This window comes from Chrysochloris asiatica, unplaced genomic scaffold (genome assembly GCF_000296735.1).
Source record: "Chrysochloris asiatica unplaced genomic scaffold, ChrAsi1.0 scaffold00315, whole genome shotgun sequence".
NCBI classification, from domain to species: Eukaryota; Metazoa; Chordata; class Mammalia; order Afrosoricida; family Chrysochloridae; genus Chrysochloris; species Chrysochloris asiatica.
In genome coordinates, this window is record NW_006408833.1 from 1123832 (window position 1) to 1131420 (window position 7589).

Here is a 7589-nt window from a genome sequence, read left to right on the forward strand (position 1 = left end):
TCTTACTATAACTTTTTCTATGGTCCATGAGTTGTTTGATGCTGTGTTTTAGTATTCGCAAATGTGTAGGGTTTTTCTAATTTCTATTTTTGTTGTTGATTTCTGACTTAATGGTTTTATGGCCAGTGAATGTGGTTTGTATGATAAAAAATTTTGTTTCTCAAGACTAGTTTTATGACTTACTTTTTTAAAAAAAAATGTTTCAGTGTTGGGTTTAATGTTTTATCTATACTCGTTAGATCAAGAATGTTAATTGTGATATTCAAATATTCTATTGCCTACTGCTTTCTTGTCTGTCTAATCTACAATCACTAAAAAGTGTGGTTAAATTGCCTACTATGATAATGAATTTATCTACTTCTCTTTGGATATTTGTTAGTTTTTTTTTCCTGTGTATATTTTGAGGCCATGTTGCTAGATGCAGATAAGTTCAGAATTGATCTATCTTCTTGGTGAATTGAATCTTTTGTCATTGTGTAGTGATCCTCTTTATACATACTATTTTTTTTTTGCCATAAAATCTACTTTGCCTGATGCAAGGGAACTTAAAAAAGTTTCTGGAAAAATGAAATTAAATCTCTCTCTCTCTATATATATATATCTATACACGTTATTTTTCAACATAAGCTCCATCAAAGTCAAGACACTTTTGTAAGTGATATTACCACCCATTTAGTCCATCCCTAAATAACTACGGATCCTGAGAATTTAACTATGTCAGTGCAGACTTTTTTTTTTTTTTTTTTACATTATTAATTGAAGAAAGGTGGGTGCCCTTTAAAGATTTTTAAGGTTAGAAAATGAAAAAGAAGTCCGATGGAGCCAAATCAAGACTGTAAGGTGGATGCTTAATGATTTTCCATTGAAACTCTCACAAAATTGCCTCTGTTTGATGAGAGGCAGGAGCAGGAATGTTGTGGTGGTGGTAAAGGACTCTGGTGAAGCTTTCCCAAGCATTTTTCTGTGAAAGCTTTGGCTAACATTCTCAAAACATTCTCATAATAAGCAGATGTTGTCATTCTTTGGTCTTCCAGAAAATCAACAAGCAAAATGCCTTGAGCATCCAGAAAATAAAACAAAACAAAAAATGGTTATCGTGACCTTTGCTCTTGACGGGTCCACTTTTGCTTTGACTGGACCACTTTCACCTCTTGCTTGTACTTTGTATTCAGGATTGTATTGGTAGAGCACAATGTTTCATCTGTTACAATTCTTCCAATAAATACTTCAGGATCTTGATCCCATTAATCTTTATTCCATTAAAAGCTCTAATCTTGTCTGCAGCTGATCTGGGCACAACAGTTTTGGCATCCAATGAGTAGAAAGTTAGCTCAACTTTAATTTTTCAGTGAGAATTGTGTAAGTGGAACCAACTGAGCTATCTGTGCTGTTGTCTATTGTTTCTGCTGTTAATTGTAGGTCCTCATCACTTAGGGCACAGACAAGATTAGTTGTTTCCTAGCAAATTCATGTGGATGGGCTGCCACTGCAGACTTCATCTTCAACATTGTCATGTCCATTCTTTAAACAAGGCACTGTCCCAATAAACTTTTCATAAAGCATCAGTGATTTCACCATTCTTCCACCCAAACTTAACCATAAATTTGATGTTTCCTCTTGCTTCAGATTTAGCAGAATTCATGTTACTCTGATAGAGACTCTTTTCAAACCGATGTCTTATCGTTCTGAGGGCCTCAAATTAGATCCAGTTCAGACATGCTATAACAAGCTAATATGAGTTTATTCTGGTGCAAAATTTTTGAAATCCATACATAGTTTTTTTTCATAATATGCATTTCCATGAAATTTTTTAAGACCCCTCATATCAATGTTTTGTTGTTAGGTGTCATCGAGTGGGTACAGATTTATAGTGACCCTATGCACAACAGAACAAAACACTGCCCAGTCCAGCATCAACCTCAGAATTGTTGCTATGCTTGAGCCCATTACTGATGCCACGGTGCCAACCTATCTTCTTGGGGATCTTCCTTTTTTCCCTCCAACTTTCCACTTTACCAAGCATGATGTCTTTCTCCAGGGACTGGTCACTCCTGACAATATGTCTAAAGTATGAGAGACGAAGTCTAGCTATCCTGGCTTCCAAGGAGAATTCTGGCTGTACTTCTTCCAACACAGATTTGTTTGTTCTTTTGGCAGTCCATGGTACTTTTAATATTCTCATTCAACATCATAACTTAAATACATCAATTCTTTTATAGTCTTCTTTATTCACTTTCCAACTTTCACATGCATATGAGGTTACTGAAAATACCATGGGTATATTAGGTCAGGCACACCTTAGTTCTGACATTGATATCTTTGTTCTTTCTTATACAATTTAAAGAGATCTTGTGCAGCAGTTTTGCCCAATGCACTGTCATTTGATTTCTTGACTCCTGCTTCCATGAATATTGATGGTTGATCTGAACAAAATGAAGTCTTTGACTACTTCAAATTGTTCTCTATTTATCTTGATGTTATTTATTTGTCCAGTTATGACGATTTTTGTTTTCTTTACATAGAGGTGCAACCTATACTGAAGGCTGTAGTCTTTCATTTTCATCATAAGTATTTTAAGTCCTCTTTGTTTTCAGCAAGCAAGGTTGCATCATATCACAAGTTGTTAACGAGTCTTCCTGAAAACCTGATGCCACGTTCCTCTTCCTCTTCCTCTTCCGCTTCCTCTTCCTCTTCTTCTTCTTCTTCTGCTTCTGCTTCTATGTTTTATTGTGAATTATGTGATAGTTTACATGGGAGAATGTAAGCTTTACATTCATCCTATCATATATCGTTTCATTGACATGGTTACAACCCCCTCCATGAATCATCAACCAACCAAAGGGTATATCCTGCAAGCCTGCCCCTTGGTCTTCAGCACACAGTCCCTCTCCCTCTCTGGGTCTAGAGTCCCCAGCCGCTCCATCTCTCTACGTCATCATCTCTGCCTCCATCTCTAGCATCACTGTTTCTCTGGGTACGGGCCCGCACTCCAGTCTTCTCCCTTAATAGTCCCAGGGACCTCCGCTTCTGAACTGCAAAGCCAACCACTCCCCTCCTTTTGCTACAAAATGTCTACCTTTACATTTCCAGCTCTCACAGTCAGTCCTGATAGCAATTATTCACTATTGTGTCCCATCTCCTTTCATCAGCCCTGCCCAGACAGATTGGATATGACTCAGTAGAGATTCTACCTTTCTCCACACCCTCTGGATCTAGGCTCCCTCTTGAAAGCTTGTAAGCCAGTCACTTCTTGCCTTTGTAGCTCCCATTCCCATTTTGAGTAGCCAATGTCTAGGTTGCCTATCCCTGTCTACCCTGTGTATTGAGGGGGTGGGAATGATCCTTGCTGTAAAGATTTGTTCCCTCTTTTGAGCTACTGCATTCATAGGTATAGGTCAAGTTCATCAAATTGTATCAGATTACTCTTTTTTTCCTCTTCTTTCTTCTTCTAGTTGAGTTTTGATCATCCAGCCATTGAAGCCATCAAGTGGGTATTATCTGCAAATGTGGATGTTCTTATGCACATGCCCGCTCTTCTTATCAACTGAATACTTCACTCTCCACTCTAGTCCTCTGTGGCTATGTTACTGATTCTGGGCCCAGGAGTCCCCAGGTCTTGCCATACTGTTCGCCAACCAGGTCTTCACCCGGCTTCACAGGAGTCTATTGAATGTGGTAGGGCTTAGCTCGCAACTTCATTGCTGTTTTTCCTTCACTTCCCCTTATCGGTGACCAACGTGGTCACCAGTCAGAGCGCATGTCTCTTGTGAATTCCCACTGAGTCTTAATCTTGGACGGGGGTTTGCCCTGAGGGGACCTGACCACTTGCCTTGATGTCTCCTGGGCAAGCAACCTGCTTTTTCTTGTAGTAGTTAGTTGAACGGCCATTATTGTTTTGTATTTTTCCAGTTGATCTTCCTTTGAAGAAATATCTTCTGTTCTTCTAGCAGCTCCAGGTTGGTCTGCTTGTCCTTTCAAATGGAAATTTCCCACCTCAGAAGACTCTGGATGGGGATCAGGATTCCACCTATGGTCTTATGTAATGCAGAGGTTCCACAGGAAGCCTCCTTCACTGGGTAAGTTGTAGCCCCATTTTAGGTATTCCAATCAGTTATAGAAAGAAGACATACTTATAAACTTTTTATGGTGATATTTCTGGCTATTCCTTTCTCTCCCCTTCAAGTATCTATTTTATAATACTAGGCAAGGGAAACCAAGATTCAAAAGACAGCCAAACATCTTAACATTGTTTTCCCCCTTTTGCCCATTCCAACCATGCCTTAATCATTATTTATGTATGTTGTGCATACATCATTATTTACCTTTGCACAACAGAACGAAATACTGCCTGATCCTGGGCCAACCTCATAATTGTTGCCACGCTTGAGCTCATTGATGCTGCCACTTTGCCAATCCATCTTGCTAGAGGTCTTCCTCTTTTTGTCTGACCCTCCACCTTACCAAACATGATATCCTTCTCCAGTGACTGGTCCCTCCTGACAATATGTCCAAAGTATGAGAGACAAAGTTTAGCCATCCTGGCCTCCAAGGAGCACTCTGGCTGCACTTCTTCCAACGCAGATCTGTTGGTTCTTTTGGCAGCTGATGGCACTTTCAATATTCTACTCCAACACCATAACTCAAAATCATCAATTTTTCTATGGTCTTCCTTATTCACTGTCCAGGTTTTGCATGCATATGAGGTTATTAAAAACACCATGGCTTGGGTCAGGTGCACCTTAGTTCTCAAGCTGACATCTTTGCTCTTGAACACTGTAAAAAGGTCTTGTGCAACAGATTTGCCTAACGCAATACATTGTTTGATTTTTTGACTGCTGCCTCCATGAGTGTTGATAGTTGATCCAAGAAGAATGAAGCCCTTGACAACTTCAATCTTTTCTCCATTGATAAGAATGTTGTTTATTGATCCAGCAGTGAGGATTTTTATTTTCTTTACAATGAGATGCAATCCATACCGAAGGCTGTGGTCTTTGATCTTCATCATTAAATATTTTAAGTCTTCTTCACTTTCAGCAAACAAGATTGTATCATCTGCATATCCCAGGTTGTGAATGAGTCTTCCTCCAATCCTGATGCCATGTTTTACTTCATATAACCCAGTTTTTCAGATTATTTGCTCAGCACACAGGTTGAATAAGTATGGTGAAAGAATGCATCTCTGTTGCACACCTTTTTAAATTTTAAACCATTCAGTGTTCCCATGTTCTGTTCGAACAACTGCCTCTTGGTCTAGGTACAGATTCTTCATGAGCACAATGCAGTGTTCTTTATGAGCACAATGAGTATGGAATACTTATACTTCGCAATGTTGTCCATAGCTTGTCATGATTTATACAATCGAAAGCACAAGTGAACATCTTTCTGATATTTTCTGCTTTCAGCCAAGATCCATCAGACATCAACAATAATATCCCTCGTTCCATGTCATCTTTTGAATCTGACTTGAACCTCTGGAAGTTCTCTGTCAATGTATGTTTGCAGTCTTTCTGTATTATCTTTAGTATGTATAGGATCATATAATCTGTAAATAGAGAGAGTATTACTTCTTCTTTGCCAACTTGCACACCTTTAATTTCCCTTTCTTGCCTTATAGCTCTGACTAAGACTTCCAGCATAATATTGAATAGAAGTGGTGATAAAGGGTATCCTTGTCTGGTTCCTGTTCTCAAAGTGAATACTTTCAGTTGCTCTCCGTTGAGAGTGATTTGGGCTGTTGGTTATATATGTATGCTCTTAATTAAAATATTGAACCATACTTGCATCCCTAGTATGAAACCAATATCCACAAGACATTTTTCTCCTCCTTTACCCATTCAGCCTATGTTTCGATCTGTATATCTACTCAAAGAACACTGTTGTTCCAGGGTTGTGTGTAAATCACTGTTTACCTCTATCCTACTTAGTCCATTGCTTACCTCCCAGTCTTCCCCTATCTTCATTGTTCATTTGCCACCCTCCCTCTTCTTGGGTATTGCCCTTCCTCTTCTTGGATATTGCCTTCCTTGTTTCCCAAGCTAACATGTGTCAACCCTCTACTCAGTGAATTACTCTCCTCTCCCTCACACTCCGGATCACCATTAAAGAATATTTCTTAAGATTTTTCAATAATGGTCTCAAAAAATATTCATCCTTTTATGATTGAATAATTTCACTCAGCATAATATGCTTGAGGTTCATCCATGTTATGAGGTGTTTTGCAGATTCATCATTATTTTTTAAGATTGCATAGTATTCCATTGTGTGTATGTTTCAAAACTTATTTATCTATTCTTTCATTTAGCATAGTAGTTACGAGTCAGGTTGCTAACTTCAAGGTCGGCAATTTGAAACTACCAGCTGTTCTGCAGGAGAAAGATGAGGCTTTCTGCTTCCATAAAGATTTATAGCCTTGGAAACCCTGTGCAGGGTCCCTATGAGTCGGAACCGACTCCACAGTACTTAACAACAACAACAATAGGCTGTCTTCATCTTTTTATATTGTAAATAATGTTGTAATAAACATTGATGTGCGTATAACTATTTGTGTCCTGGCTCATAATTCTTGTATATATGTAGAGGGATTGCTGATTTGTAAGGTATTTGTATCTCCAACTTTCTGAGGAAGCGCCATACCATTTTTCAGAATAGTTTAACTATTTTACATTCCCATCGGCAATGTAGAAGTGTTCCAGTCTCTCCACACCCTTGCCAAGATTTGTTGCTTTCTGTTTTTTGAACTTCACTGTTAATGCCGGTATGAGATGATATCTCATTTTTTTTTATTTGCATCTCTCTAATGGCTAATGATTATGACCATTTCTTCATATATTTGTTGGCTGTCTTTCTGGGTGAAGTGTCTGTTCATGACCTGTGCCCATTTTTTAATTGGGATGTTGGAATTTTCTCTTGTATAGGTGTTGTAATTTCCTATAAATTTTAGATATTAGTCCCTTGTCTGATATTTCATTTCAAAAAGTTTTTTTCCCTGTGTGTGGGCTCCCATTTTATTCTTTTGATGAAATTTTTGATGTACATAAGTTTCTAATTTTTAGGAGCTTCCAGGCATTTATTTTGTCTCCTACTGCTTGTGAGTTTCTTGTAATGTTTGATAGAGTATGCATGCCATGAATTAGAGCCTCTAAGTTTTCCCCTAGTTTTTCATTCATGATCTTTATAGTCGTAGGTTTTACGCTTAGGTCAAGTTGAGTCTGTTTTTATATATGGTGTGAGATATAGATCGTTTCATTCTTTTGCAAGTGAATTTCCATTTTTGTCTGCACTGTTTGTTGAAGAGACTATCTCTTCCACAATTACTATGTTTTGGTCCTTTTTCAAAGATCAGGTGACCATATGTGAATGGATTTATCTTTGTGTTGTCAATTCTGTTCCATTGATCTATGTATCTTTTGTTGCACAAGTACCAGGCTGTTTTTATCTCTGTGACTGTGTAGTAATTTTTGAAATCAGGGAGAAAGTACTCTTACTTTGTTCTTTTTTTTTTTTTTTTAATGTTTTATTGTGTATTATGTGATAGTCTACATGGGGGAACATTAGTTTTACATTCATTCCATCATACAGCGTCTCATTGC